Source organism: Hirundo rustica, chromosome Z (assembly GCF_015227805.2).
Source record: "Hirundo rustica isolate bHirRus1 chromosome Z, bHirRus1.pri.v3, whole genome shotgun sequence".
Lineage (NCBI taxonomy): Eukaryota > Metazoa > Chordata > Aves > Passeriformes > Hirundinidae > Hirundo > Hirundo rustica.
Window position 1 is genome coordinate 41,880,238 of NC_053488.1, and position 15,700 is coordinate 41,895,937.

At 34.3% G+C, this 15,700-nt stretch overlaps 1 protein-coding gene across 2 annotated transcripts in view; it reads right to left on the minus strand.

Moving 5' to 3' along the window:
- Positions 1–15,700, minus strand: part of CNTNAP4 (contactin associated protein family member 4) — a 217,261-nt gene that overhangs the window by 140,112 nt on the left and 61,449 nt on the right. The window lies entirely within an intron of this gene.

The following is a 15,700-nucleotide window of genomic DNA, read 5'->3' on the forward strand; positions in this document are numbered from 1 at the left end:
ACTCCCATATATATAACAATTCCTTGGTCCACACAGTTATGAGCTAATTAAAATATAGCAGAATTAAAACTATGGAGTTAAATACTGTGCTTATTTTTCTCCCCTCTTTAACTAAATCAGTGTTTAGAACTTTATGTAAATATCTGATTTCAGTGGCTGCATCTCAATTACTCTCTAGCAGATTCTGAAGCCTTTCCTTATGACTATATAATTTCATCTTTTTGTGGCTGTGCAGAACAGTGTGGTGGCATCAAGCAAGAAAAGTTTGTGACTAGTCAGCACTGGAGGTTAAACAAGGGTCCTCGCACCCCTAGGTGGAGTGGTCCACATTCACATCATATACAGTATCTGTGACATATGCCACGTAAGACTTAATTACCAACTTAACTTCCAAAGCCTCAGTTCATGCATAGACACAGCAACATTCTGCCATGCTGGGTTATCCAAAGCCTTTTTAGAATTATGTGTAACCCTGCTAAGTTCAGTGACATTATTGAACTTTCCACTTGAAAGGCAGGGTTGAATTGTAGTCAACAGGAGTAGTCTGGCAGACTGTGCTGAGTACGTGATTTTTAAATTCCTTCTGAGACAAAACAGCTTCACTTGATGACTGCAGAACTTCATTCAGAATGAAGTAATGGAAGTTAGAAGGATGCAAAAAAAATACCTGAAAAGCTGTCTGTTATAGCAGTACTACCTGGTGCTAGCCTGAGGTAAGCAGTCCTGTCTTTAGAACTGTGATTTCCAGAAGTTTTTGCAAGGCATGCCATCAGGCAGTCTATACCCCCTCATACTGCACTACATCCAGAAAAGAAAAAAGAGAAAGAGACACAGGTACACAGTGTTCTAATGTCAGGGCTATTTGATTTGAGAGATTACAGTAAAGATGCCGTCCCAGAAATCAGCTGTTAGCCCTGTACTGACCAATGCAACATAAGACCTATAAAGAATAACCACCAAGCAGAAGCAGTGTGATTATCTCCAACATTAAGCCACAGTCTGGACCACCAGGAAGAAGCTGCAACGTGTTCCCTGAAACACCACGACTCTGGTTCTCATGATGCTTTCATCTGTCAAAGGCTCTTCATGAGCTCCCCTGTCTGACTGTCCAGGCATCAGGTGTCTTCCCAGCATCTGACTGCCACCTGAAACATCACAGATATGAACGGTTTGCCCAGTCCTCCAGGAAACACAAGTAGAGCATGTTAGCTTCTCACCCAGCACTCTTTACAGTGTGTCCTGTCCTTTCAGCAAGATTAATGAGTGTACCAAACTGTAGTAGCTTTTGGCTGTAGAATACGTCTGGGTATGGTGATGCACAGAAGTTGGCTGCATAAGAGATGTCAAAAGGATCTTGTTTGTCAGATTTCATGCTGTATGGCATGGATATTTCTGGGAAGATCTGGAGAGGTCTGAAATAGCTTCTCACAGGGATGCAGATACCATGTATACTAAACAAGGCTGTGCCAAAATGTATGAACACCCAGGGACAGACAGATTTACAGGAACATAATTTTGTCATCTCTAAACTTCCTGATTTTGAAGTCTTCATCTTATTTCTCTATCTCTATTTTTTGTCAGTGTCTTTTATGTAAAGCATATGTTTTCTGCAATTATACCTGAATATATGTTCTACAGTGACTTATCTTTTGTTGCAAACAGCAATAATTTTCAAAGGGGAGAAAACCTGTATATACAGTTCCTTTTTTTAAAAAAACACTTTATCTCAGGGGGGTTTTAACCCTTTTTAAATTCTACTGTCTCATGCCAATATATAGATTATTTGTATGCAACATACCAAAAATCTACATTGAAGCTGCCTAAGCACACAAGATCCATCCTTTATTTCTGTTAAAAACTCCAAGCATTAGACATTTCCTTTTTATGAAGTTGAATACACAGATATTACATAAAATCTTTTAATTTCACTTATTATTCTTCTGGTTTTTTAAAATACCAGTGCTTGTAAAATGTTTGTACACATGTTATGTAATTTTTTAAAGTACATTAGCTCACTGAACACACTGAGCAATACTTTTTCTGAGGTATTAACTCCTTTTCTTAAATCATGAATCTCTGTCTTTCAATTCCATTTTAGTAAGAGCTTGCCAGCTTTACTTGATGGCTCATAAGTAAATGGAGGATCTGTGGTGACTGGGAAAATTAAATCAAAGTTTAGAGTTTCCATCAGTCACTAATAAATGCCATTGGGCAAATAGCCTCTTTCATTTTCTATTACATTTATCAATAAATTGATTATTAAATGATTGAAAAAATTCCTAAGCTTTTGATATTTTTAATGCATTAAAATGATTAATTTGTTCTAGACTAAAAATCTAAGCAATCATGTGTCTTTCTTATTTCAAATTTTGCCTGTGAAATTCCATAATTCTTGATTTCTTTTTCTACAACATTATGACATTTATTTTGAAATTAGTTAAGTAAAATGTATTGGAGTTCCGTTACACATTCACTCCAAGCAATGCACAGTGCTTTTCTGTGGGATTATATTAGGTGGCTCCATTCATTAGTTCAGTCAGCAATTTCTTCATCATTAAAACTGCCAAACTATAAACAAGACTGTAATCTGTAACCTGTCCTGGATTTATGAGCTAAACTTCTGGCAGAAGACTTGCTTCCCTTCAGATACCCCATATTTCTAGAATTCAATCTTTATGCTCTTCATATGTAGTTTAAATTTTATTTTATTACCTTTCTTGCTTTTGGAGGTTAAATATCCTTTGCCCTCTCCTATGACCATCAATATGAACAAATCACAACACCAAATCGGTATTATTTCATTTGCTGGTTCTTGTCTGCAAGGATATGTGTTTAAAGAGCTTTTATTTTCATATTTCCTTTGCTTCACTGGAGTGATCATTATCATTAACACTGAAAATAGAAAAAAAAGTCAGCAAAGTTATCGAATAGCTGCAAGAGAACAAAACTATAAATGACTGAAGATAAGGTCCAAAACCTCAAATCCAGGGCAGAAAATGCCTGAGTATTGCTACAGTAGACTTGGAGTGCTATATCAGGTTAAAAACTTTTAACCCTTATGGCAGAAAATTTATTAGGTGATGAGTAATCTTTCCAATCTTGCTTTGTGTAGTTATGAGGATGTCAAGACACTTTTGATTCATTTTAAAAACTCTGAACTACATAGAATAGAAACTGATTTAAAGACTACCCCTTTGTATGAACAGCACTTCACTTTTTGCTTATCTGGCTCTATGACTACATGGCCTATATTGTTATGTAAGCCACAAAACAGCTTATACATGCCTTGACATCTGCTTCTTCACATGTAGTTCATTAGACCATTTAACCAGCACCAGAACTTATACCACACTAAAATTCTGTGATTTTTTTGTATATTTAACTGCAATAATTGCAAGAAATCTATTAGCAAAAGCTCAGGTTTAAAACTAACAAACAGAGAAAAATATGCTTTCCTTTGATTAATCAAACAGTGTATTTTCCATAGGGACCATTTAACAGAAGCTGATTTTAATTTCAAGTCAATAAAGTTGCAGCAGGGATGAATTTGCCTGCATTTATTACAAAGCAGATTTTCTGCATGCAAGTAATTGACAACTGAGCCTTCTAAGGTTTTAGTGAAATGAAAAATGAAATGAAACTGGTTTACTGCATTCAAAACCCATAAAATATCAAAATATGACACTATTTAGTTTCTTAAACTGAATGGCATCCTCTTTCACAAACTGAGAATTAAAAAAATAGGTGCATACCTATATAAACAGTCAAAGCATTTTGTTCCTTAAGTTTATTGACAGAAAATGGAGGTGGGGAGTGGGGGAAAATATCTGATCAATGATGCTAATAGATTGCTAGCAGGTGACAACCTTCTTGGCCCTTAAAATAGTGTTTAGAGTAACAGTACTGCTGTGAGAAACCCCTTGTCTTTTATATTTTAGTTCTCCTATGTTTGAATGAGGCAATGTAAAACATAGAACTCATAGAACTGGAAATTCCCATTTATAGCCTAGCAAAATGCAAGAAAAGTAATTATCAAGAAGAACTTAAACAGCCAAAGATGCCAATGAGCATAAGTCACAACTTGGCCCATTTTTCAGAAAGGCCGAGTGAAAGCTATCACAGCAATGCTGTTCTGAGCCATATTTCATATGCCTCAAAATTGGAAACCAGGGAGAATCTGTGGCAAGTAAACCTGAGAAGAGATCAGAGACTCTGAGCTATGAACAAGAAATACAGGACAGAGAATTTTTTTTTTTTTTCCACATAGATTGAAGAAGCCTGAGAACAGATACATCAGAACCCAGTTCTGTAGTCACTGCTTCATATGTAAAATTCCTGCATAGTAATTTTCAACTACATTTTTGATAGCTGTTCATCTTTTGCCTTTGATATATAGCAGGATGCCCTGCCTAAGGGGAGACAAAACAGCCTGAACTTTACCATATTTGCAAAAGTTATTGATTATAGATGGAGAGGAGGGGTTACACTCTTTTTGTAGTTAAAGAACACTGAGGCCAGCCTGACACATCAATCACAAAGCTAAATATTCTGAGGATGTGAAGAAAAACATTTCCTACAGAAACTAATATCATTCAATGTCTTCACAATTGTCCTTCTATTTTGGGATAGTTTAAATAATGTAAGTTGTAACTAGGAAACCAAGTATTAGCTGAAGCTGTCCTAACTACCAAGATGAACTGATGAAAACTAAGAAATACTCATACATAATCCAATTTCATGTATAGCTTCTTAGCTGTTTTCTGGTCTTGTCTTGTCTATGCTACAAACTGACAGATATTAATTAAGTTAAATGTAAAAGAAATGTACAGAAATAGAATGGAATCTTGGATCTAATCTATTTCAAGGAATCAAAACCAAGATTTTCCCTTCAAAGAACTCTGAATTACATCCTCTTTTTGGAAAACAGTACTTACCTCTATATATAAAACAAACCCAAATATATTGCACTATATAAACTCTGAAGGTCTGCAGTACTGTCCCTTCCTTCTGAATATATAACCCATCATTTTCTGGATTGTTAGGGAAGCTCTTGGCCAGGTTTCAGAAAATATCACGAAAGAATAACTAAGAGACACATTTTTGAGGGCCTGATATCAGAACTTCTCACTCACACAAATATATCATGAGACGTACTATTTGAACAAAGACTGAAAAGTCCCATGAATGGCATTTGATTCTGAAACCTATAAATTACTTCTGCTGTTAAGAAATTAATGAAGTCTTGCCTCTTAAAATCTGAAGATTGAGATGAATTTATCTGAGCTATTTCCAGAAATAAATATAAATATAACAAGTATGTTTTGGCTTATCCATCTAGGGAAGTTACATTTTCTAAGGAGTATTTATTTCACAAGTGACAGGCAGAGCTCTGTCAATAGAAATCAAAACTACGAAAAAATTTCAGCTACTTTTGAGGCAGAACATAAAAAGAGTTGTATTAATGTTTCAGTCAGACAGAAGTTTCTAAGGGAGGTGGGTGTAGGAGCTACTTCAGTAGCCTCAAAAGTAGAATAAGCTTAATTTTGTAGGAAGGTATAACCTTATTTTAAGATATTCTGAAACTGAATATCAATTAAGAAAACATGTACAATCTTAGACGAGAAGGAGCAATTGTGTTTATTTTTCAACTGTCAGAATATTTAATATTTAAGGAACTTAACTTTTAAAATTGTGACAGGTATTATAAAATGAATGTTAGGTTTTAATAATAATTTGTGACAAGTAGTAGTTACTATGTCAAGAGGAGTTTCAGAGGCATTTTGAATTTGAATCAGCGCAACATAAAGGCACTAGGAAATAATATTACCAGTGATAAAGTTTGATCTACTTTGCATCATTCAAACAGAAGAAGGCAGTAACTTTATTTCAGGCTCCCTTCTGCATTAACAGTAAATTAGGTGAGTGATGGAGTCAGTGAATCCCATTTTACATTTCTTCAGAAAGCTCTAAAGACTTTTCTCTTCAATTAATCATTATGCAAATATATCAAGGGAGATTGATAAACTGACATGGCAATGGTTCAAAGACCCAGCAAAGCCACAATTTTGCACAGATATTTCATCACCAGCGTACCACACAATGTTATGAACCAGTGCCCTACAGTAGGCAACACTTTTTGTGTGCATTGGAAAGCCCAGGTTTGAGTAAAAAAAAAACCTCTTATAAAGGTAATGAAGGTGTAATTGTGTGGGATATCATCTGAGCCACTCTGAGCCACATCTGCATTATATTAAAAAGGTGGGTTTTTTCTTCCTCCTGCAGGAGACAAGTACTAAGACAAGTACTAAAAAAATGTAATTCTAAGAGATTTGTGCCGAAGAAAAGCTCTTTTTCTCCACAAAGTTTCTTAGGAAAAGCTGTTTTGGAAATGTGCCAGTTTATTGCAAGACTTACATGATTCTTGGCTACTACCATCCATCTTGATAAGCAAACTATCTCCCTTACTACAAACTAGGAATTTCACATAGCAGTTGTACCTCTTCTTGGCACATATTCTGACAGTAATCGAAGACTGAAAAAAAACCAGAACTCAACCTGGGAAACGGTCTCCTTCTTAGGAGAACGTATTCTTGCAATAGTGCTATTCTCTTATGTCTGGTCTCTGGTTAAATCCAGGTTTAGGGTGCTGTATTAGTAAATCCTGCTCTGCATGAAGTTTGGTTCACTATTTCCAATATTTAACCTTCTCTCTCTTTTTTTCCATCAGTGAAGTGAAGATCACTTATATCTCATCACTGTAAATTTTACCTAAGGCACTTATTTTGTTCATAGATAATTCACAGAAAATTTCATGGGGACAACAAAAATAAAGAAATTTAATTGCCACCATCTTTTGCTAAACCACTGAGTTTAAGCAGCATTCTCACTTAAATTTCTATACAGATTTAATTGCTTGTATACACAGCATTATGTCAGGAAATATAAACTACTGTGTGGAGATGGAAAATATGTATTTGTTGTATAAATATTTGTTACAATGAAACAACAAACAAAAACAAACAAAAAAACCCCACAGCTAGCTCAAGTACAACATTCATCACAGTTTTATAAAGTTACACAACTTCTTTCAAGCTAATAAATTTTTACGTGATCTTTACAGAGCAGCTTCTTTCACTGAGCCACCAGTATTTGTTTCCCATCACTCAGTGGTCTCACCAAACATGTTACACTCCTGTCTTGCAATTTAAAGCTAGTAGTGATAATTAGCCATAGTTTTCATGGCCAAAAATATTTTTATATTGAGAAAGATTTTTTACACTTAAATATCTGCAATTTATTCACTTGTAGATATTTTAGTATTCTTTTTTCTTTCTTTCTTAGTTGCTCTGCTTTCATTAATTCCACGGTGAAAGAACCAGGCAAACCCAAAATTTGAAACCAGACTAAACCTGATTCTTTCGCATTTACTCCTGGTAACTTCAGGCTAGTGTGCCATCCCAATATTTTACTGACTTTGGCCACAGAATTTAAAGAAAATGAAAGCAAGCTTAAAACCTTTTGCTTTGATCAGCTGGCTTTAGTGTAAGTGACCCAAGAAGACTGAGTATTTTAAGTATTTGTCACTATGACAGCATTCTGATAAGGTTTTCCAGGTTAATTAAGTTAAATTTCTTAATACCAGCGACAATCTCCAGTGATGTGAATAACACCAAAACATACAAATATGTGTACCTAATTTGTATTTTTCTGATCCAAACATTCATTTGTGATTTGTGTTCCTGTCTCCTCAAATATAAATCCATCACTTTAACAGGAAATAGTTTAGTTTTTTAAACTCCACTGAAAAAAATCCTGATAGATGAGTATTTCAGATATTATTGCATTTTCCTTGAGGATTTTTCTACTGCTTTGAAGTGTTGCACAGCCGTATCAGTGAACTTTAAATGGACCAGCAACAAGTTCAAAAATACTACCAAACTAAATCTCAAACACCCTGACATTTATCACCCAGTTCTAATATATAACTAGAGGTCATGTCCAGTTTTACTTAGCAAACTGATATGTTTGTATACTTTACAATAAAATGAGCAGGACAGTACCTCTGAGCAGATGAATGTGTTTGTGCTTGTTCATTTTTATCACTGCTTTAATCTCAATCCTCAGTAATACACTCTGGTTGTTCTGCTGTTCTAGAAAATCTATTTCAGCCTTCAAAACACTGATTCACTGACTTTGCCACCTGTTTCAGCACACGTTCAGCACAGTGCAGCAAAGCAAACAGAAAAATATTGATGCCTGCAGTTTCCAAACAAAAATACTCTAAGTATACATATTTAAAAGAGAAAAGTTCTATTTTATTTCCATTATTGTGGGTGTAAATTACTACAGCTAGCATCAGGGAGACACTGGCCAGCTCCAGCTGGTTATGGGCCTGCATGTGTATCTGACATGCACAAAGAGAATGTGATTTTGAAAGAAAACAAGTGCAATGTCAGCTTTCAGGTCTTTAAAGTCTGTTTGTGCTTACATGTACAAGAATATGAATATTCTGCAATGGAATGACAGATACTCTATAAGTCAACCGAAACGTCTAGTCTGGTAACATTTTGGCTTTGTGTAAGGTACAAGTGTGACAGTATGCATGCATATGTGCAATTCCACTTCTGTACACTTGTGAGGGACTTGACAAGAACATAAAAGGATAAGGTAAAAATGGTACATACATTGTTCCTTACGTATATAATATTTCCTTCATTTGTTGTTCTAGTCATTACTCTCAGCATTTTGTTATAAATGTTACAAATGTACTGTACAAATATATACAATATATACAATATGTACAAATACAAATATATAACTTGTATATAATATGTCACATGAAACTGAACACTTCATTAATTGGTATCTACAGATGACACACTATACCAGATCCTCAGCTGGAAAGTTAGTATAACTCTCCCTAACACATATATTTAGTTTCCAATAATATTTTTCATATTGACCTGAATGGTAAAATCTTGCTAGAGAAATTTATTATGGAACTTTTACAAAGTCGAGATTTGACCAATCATTTACCTTCCATGGTTTAAGATTTCTATTCTTATTAAAAAAAAAACTAAAAGAAGAGATATACTGCTTCTCTTGAAATCCAAGTCAATTTTTGTTTTTGTGTATTTGTGTAATACCCGTGTTTTTCAGAATTCATGCATTATCATGTCATTTTTTCCCCACATAATTTAGAAAGAAGTGCTCAGAAATAAGAAGAGATTTGAACATTTTAAATTTGAGGTTTCAACCTTTTTACACCATCACATTGACTCCCGACTCAGTTTTGTTGGCATAAAGCCTGAGAATATAACAATGATGACTACAAAAAATAACAGAGAAAAAGGGATTGAGCTAGACTAATGGAATTTCATGATCAAGAAATATAATCACATCCAGCTTGATTATCTAGGAGCTATCATGTTTGTTGGTTAAATATTTAAACTGTAGGTGGTAAACTATAAATAACAGAGCTTTATGATTGTTTCATACAATATTGGAGGACAACATTTATTAATTGAGTCACTTAATAATGACAAAAAACTGCAATTCCATTCACTTAAGCTTCATTTTTCAGCATTCTGGATTTTTTTTTTTTTTTTTTTTTTAAATTTTATTTTGGGGGTGGGGGGTGGGGGGTGGGTATTATGATTATATTAGTCCTTATTGTGATTTTCAAAAATAGCATTATAATGTTTATGAAATGAGAAACTAAATCAGCCAACCTCAACAGATGAATGAGTAATTCAGGGATTTTTTATTTGCATCAGTTTTAACACAACTGGTGTATAACTGTAATGCACAACTAAGCCATTATTACTTATAAAATTATGTTTAACTTAAAAGGTTTTCTCAGACTAAAAATTTTGTATTTATGTGTATTCAAATCCCATCTTTTCAGGTCATCACAGCTTTTTACTTTTAATGACAGTCATTATGGACAGCTACTGGAATCAGACTATATATGTAATGATAAATAAATCATAGTACTGGTTGTGTAGAAAAGTTCCTACAGCTTTCAGAAAAGTAATATTACCTGATAGATTGAACAATGCAACTTCGGCAGGCTACCATGATCCAGCTTTACTGTTTTCTTCATAAGTATTATATTACTTAAAATATTGTAGAGAATTTAAGTAACAGTCAAAATGAAACTTAATGCAATCCAGTGCAACTTAACAATTTATTTTGTGAACTGAGACTTCTTTATCATGGTCCTGATGAACTGTAACTTTATCTGATGTCAAGAATTCCTAATCAAATTATTGTAATTTAGGCATAAAATCCGTTACTTGCCAATTATTTTCAACTTGTTGCAACACACACATACATAAAATGTTAATTAATAAAATAAAAAATCTTTTAGGACAAATAAAAGGCAAAAATATAGATATTAAGAGGATGTAACCAGACAGTATTTTTCCTTCATTTAAATCAATATTTATGCAATTATTTATTCCCAACTACATGCTAAGGTCTAACAGCGTTATTGTGGTGCTGCTTTTTATGTAAAAACGTTCATATACCAGCTTATAGAGTTTATACCAGCTCTGTATCATGAAATATTATCCTGGATGAGAGGATATCCAAGATTTGCTAGATTGATATTCAATTTAAAAAATCATACTCTTCTCTCAGCCTTTTTTGTTTGTTTTTTTAACGTGTGAAGTGTTAAGTAACTGTAGACTGCTTTGAATTGAAGTTTTATCTCTCTATATTTAAAGGATTTTTAGAAGTAGATTATAATAATAAACATCGCAGATGTACATATGTATACACATTATATATAGACATATCTTAAACACATCATATATATGTGTGTTTGTGCATATACATGTATACCAGAAAAAGAGAAGCTGACTCTTTCCATACAAAAATCATATATATATATATGTATATGTATATGTATATGTATATGTATATGTATATGTACATGTACATGTACATGTACATGTATATACACACACACACACATCCCTTAAAATCCCTTAAATTCGAAAAGCATATTACTTATTAGATACAGCAATTTAAGGTGGCTAAAAATTGTACAGTACTAACTGGATTGCAAATGGATTTCTGAATTCAAGAACTCACTTCTACTTACTCCAGCGCAGTCCAAAGAGATTTAGTCAAGAATTGAAGCCAAATTGATTAAAAGCTGTCCAAGAATAAAAACTCACTCTCTGCCTCTAAGAGATGTTGATTTAGAGCTTTAAACTTGTAACTGTGAGGTTACATATATTACACTTTCCCCTACATGATTATACTTTATTTTCTTGGGTTTGCAGGTTTTGCACCTTATGAGGAAATTTTGTCTACTTAAACAGGGGAATGAAGATATACACCAAAGATTTCTTCACATTGAAAACTAGTATTCAGAGAATACTGACCTTTGGTATTAAATCAGATAGTGAAACTCTTAATTAGTAATTAAAGATGAATAGTTCATTAATTACTCATTAATATCTGAATCTTTTTTGTTGTTGTTTTCATTTGTAAAAAGAAATAACCTTTATAGTATTACCAGTCTCTGCTTTTACTGGGCTATAACAAAATCACAAGCTAAACAAAACAAAATAATTTCCATTTGCTTTTGCCAGAATGTTAGTTTTACAGTCATGCAATAATAATAATGTTGACTGAATCCAGAAATTGTCAAATACTGGAAAGGGTTGAAAAGTTTATATTCTGCCTACCAAAGCTAAACCAGTTCCAAATGTTAAGAAAAGACCAAAACCTCACAAAAAGCTTATTATGACATGCTTCAAAATTATGCCAACAAATGAAAAGGAATGCAGATATTGCACATAAAATTTGGGTAGGAAGGTTAACATGATCTTAATTCTGGTAATTACATTTAACTGGAGTTTGCAGCAAAAATATATTTGAACAGAAATAAACCTTCTCTCCTAGTCAAGACTAGAATGCTATAGTAATGCAGCAGATTTTAAAAGGCTGTTTAAAAAGTCAATTTTTTTCACAAAGCTATTTGTTGGGAAGCAGGATAATAGGCTTTTCCCTTTTTTTTGTCATCAGAGACATTTTATCCCACACCTCTCATCTCCCATCTACTACAGGCAGTCAGTCACAAAATAACTACACACAACACCAGGTTGCCAAGTTCTAACTGTAAACTTTTTACATGTTTTGCATTTTAAAGTGTCATAGAGGAGTTTCTCTTCTGGAAGGTAATTAGGATTTCTGGGGAGCTACTAACATGTACCTACTTCAAAAATAAGATAACCAAGAATGTTCTATTCCCCAACATTGTTACAGGGTATATCCACAGTATCACAGACTTACAGGATGAAAGAGAGTAAATTAAATTGAATACTTTTGCAAACTACACTGGTATAGAATAAATTTAAATCAAATATACAAATGTATGATGCTCCATACAAATATAATCTTACCAAAAAGCAAATATTTACTCTTAGGTAACAATGTATTGGTAATTCAGAGGTCAAAGTACTGTCTCTAGAAAAAAAAATCCAATGACACCCCCCCCCCCCCCCCCCCCCCCCCCCTTAAATATTATGTTAGGTTTTTTTCTTACTCAGTATCTGACAACCTACCATATGAGCTACTGGAGCAATAAGAGATTTGATAGCCAAAATTCCACTTTCAACTCCTATTCCTTTAGGAATTAAACATTAAAAAGTAAGCTGTATTTTACTGAACAGGATACAAAAGGGCTGAACTATACAAAAGGGCTTGGAATGGGCCACAAGGAATCACAAACTTGCCCTCAGCTGATCATATCATAGGGGTCTTTCACAACTAGATATCAGCTCTGAATGTTGATTGCCCAACCATAGCTTGCCAAGAGCTATGTGTTCTTCCTCCATTATTAAGTTACATGAAATTGAAAAGATACAGATCTGGATTTCAAATCCACTGATCTGTAAAAAGGTAGGAAGAATTACATTATAAGAAATCTTCGTAGTATGGTTTATTATTAAGGTTATCCATTATTGCCAGGTATTTCAAATTCTGTCAGACTTACAAGTAGACTGAAAACTTGCATCTCTTAGTCTTATTTCCTTTCTCTTTCTAGTTTGTTTTGTTTTGGTTTGGTGTGTGTTGTAATGCATTGATTTGGTTTATATTGTGTTTTATCGGATTTGTTATCTGTATCATGTGGTTTGTCCTTACTCATCTGTAACCTAACTCTCTTCCACTCCCACTTCTCCCTGATTGGATGATGTCTTGTCCCTGCCTCTGGGCCCTGCCCCCTGGGGAAAACACACCGACAGGGGAGGGGTGAGCGCTCTCTGGCACCGGTGAGCTATTGGGAAGATCTAAAGCCAAGCAGGGCAGGACTGGAAAATAAAACAATATTTCCCCCCCGGACAAAGAGCAGGCTCTTTCTTTTTGCCATCGGCGGTCGTCTAGTCTCATGGAGAAATACCATAGGTTTGGGGGTTTTTTGGGTTTGGTGGTGGGGTTTTTTTTGGTTGTTGTTGTTGTTGTTGTTTTGGGTTTTTTTGGTTTTTTTTTTCCTTACCTGAGAAATGCCTTTAGCAATTCTAAGCTTCATACAAGGATTTCGTTTGTTATTAGGTGATGAGTATGTGCCAATATGCTTCCCCCTCCCCCCCCCCACCTTTTTCTTTTCAACGAGCACATTTGGCTGATATACAAAACAGAAACAAATGATCAAGATATTATTAGCTTTTTAGTTAATAATAACCTAACCTTCTGAAATGTCTGCCTGCATCACTTCACAGAATTACTGGCACTGCTGAGATTTATAGGCTAACACCAGGTACAAGAACTGAAATAAGAAAATTTATTTTGCAGTTCATTTCCATCTGCTTTCTTCCAGTGATGAGAAGCCAGAACATTCAATGCAGGAGGATAAGAATTTGATCAAAGATGAGACATACAGACTGCTACAAAGAATGCTGTGACTTTAAATGGACTTCGGTTATAGCTGTCTAAAATAACTGCACTAGTTTCATCATAAATACTGAATGTGTGCATATATGAAGAAAGTATTTAAGTAGGCTGAAAAAAGGAATGGTAACAAATGACACTCAGAAAGAATAAACTGTGATCTTGGAAGTCATTTTCTCTGACTGTTTGGCTTTAGTTTGTTTGTTTATTTGTTTTTTATTTCCCCCCCCCCATAAACATGGATGCTGTGAGATGAAGATAAAACAAGGTCAGACATGTTGCACAAATGAAGGATATTGTCAGTAGTCAACTTTTTGACATGGATGAGATTACTAAAATACTATTTGCTTTTGATTCAATGAGAAGTCAAAAGCTTATTAGTACCAAAACATGTTATCAGTTTCAGGTAACATTCCATTTCCATAGGGATTTTGAGATGGAAAACATATTATTAAATATATTTTCATGTTATATGAGATATCCTATACCTGTAAGATCAGTTCTTACCTGTGACAGTCAGCCAGGAGCACTGCCTTCATATCTGGTGTGAATTTCTGTTAGTTCAACTGTGAAATCAGGCAGTCTGGAACTTGGACTAAGGCCCGAAGGACATTTGTAGCCATAGAAGCCAAAACTGCCTCAGCAAGCACAAAGCCACAAAAATAATTGTGCCTTTGTCTCTTCTGGTCTTAGAAATTGTGAAAAGGTTAGGGAAATGTGTAAAAAGCACAGCATTAAAGGACTTGAGAACTACTGCAAGTACAGCCAGAAGCTGTACTGGGAATGTGGTCTCCCTTAAGCAAAATTTTGACATTTAGAAATTTTTTGTTTGTTTGTTATTATGTATAACCTCCCAGTACAAAGCTCCAGCTGCTTTAGATCCTGGCACTAGGTCAAACATTACAGTGGTATTCATACTGCCATTTCTGGTGTTATAATTTTGTGTGCCAGAAATCCCAGCTCAGTCTCAATTTTACCAAATTTTCCTGGTTTCTTCGCAATCCCCAGTCCTAGAAAATGATGAATACCTGAGGGAGAACTGCTTAAAAGCAGCTCACAAAATCTCACTCTACTGAAAATACTGTCTTTGAGATTACAGTGAGAGGTATGACCAGTCACATAGATGAATCTGGAAAAAAGTTTTTAAGAATTCTGTGAAACATGAACACAGACAACTTCTCTGGATTTGTTAGAGAAAAAATACCTTGCATGCTCTTAAGAAATGAGAACAAAGCCATGGAGCGTTTTGTGCCTCCTCATTTGAGTGTGAAGAATCCTATGCACGTGTATGGCCCCTTTAGCATCTCTATCCATAACAGTCTGATTATGTTAATCTTTGTTTCCAAACATATCAGAAAACTTTAAGAACCCAACTACAATAATATAATAAATTTTATGTGATAAATACTCATGTAACAGCAAAAAAAAAAAAGAGATTCTTTGTTGGAGTTACAAATAGAAGGTGAAGTGGACTTTTTGTTTGTTTTCTTTTGTTTTATCAGGAAATAAGCGCCTTTTTTTTTTTTAATGTATATATATACTTATGTCTCTAGCACTTGCATTTTGCAAAAGATTAAATTATAAAAGCTTTTCCATGTTTCTGCAGGCTAGAAAAATAATCAAGGCTTCTTAGTTATCCAAAAGGCAAAACAATCCCTTGAGGAAACAGTGTAATGTTTACATTGAGTAAACAATGTAATGACTTGTGAAAGCTATGATTTCAATGGATCATTTCATTTTTGCCTGAACTGCTCTTTCATGACTACTCTTCTAAGCTTACCAATTTCAAGGTCGA